Here is a 686-nt window from a genome sequence, read left to right as displayed (position 1 = left end):
CCAGGCATGGTGGCGCATGCCTGTAGTCCCAGCTATTCGGGAGGCTGAGGCAGGAGGATCGCTTGAGCCCAGGAGTTTGAGGTTGCTGTGAGCTATGATTGTGACACTGTACACCAGCCTGGGCAATAGAGTGAGAAAAAAGAAGAAAAAAAAAGGTGTGGGCGGTGGACTTTGATAGTTTATTCAAGAATATTTTTAAATGCTTGCGAAAAAGTTGCGACCTTGCTTTTCTAGTGCTAATGATAGTAACGATAATAATAAAAATAAGGTCTATAATATCACTAGTGATTACAACTGATAGAAATTCCAGTTTATCTCTTATCAGAAAGAGGAAGCCCACTCAAGTGTAATGCATTTGGCTGACCTAAATTGAGAAAATTGTCCTCATCGTTAATGATTACCGCTTTCTGCAGAGCCATTATGATATAAACAGATCCTTTCTTTAATGGTTCCAGAACTAACTGTATGAGGGCCATGCAGTAATCATGGCCAACATGGACTAAAATACCAACTCCCAGCAACCCTTATAAATTCCTTCATTTATCTATGTCTAAAACAGAACTCTTTTTGGAATTATACTCTTAGAAACTACTTGTTGTACCAGGTTACATATTAACGATTAATGGCTTTAGTGCTAACATTCAGCAAGGATATCTAGTTATGGCTCTCTCCCCTAGTTAGGTATT

The sequence above is a fragment of the Propithecus coquereli genome, unplaced genomic scaffold (assembly GCF_000956105.1).
Source record: "Propithecus coquereli isolate 6110/MARCELLA unplaced genomic scaffold, Pcoq_1.0 Scaffold85, whole genome shotgun sequence".
NCBI classification, from domain to species: domain Eukaryota; kingdom Metazoa; phylum Chordata; class Mammalia; order Primates; family Indriidae; genus Propithecus; species Propithecus coquereli.
This window is presented reverse-complemented; position numbering follows the sequence as displayed.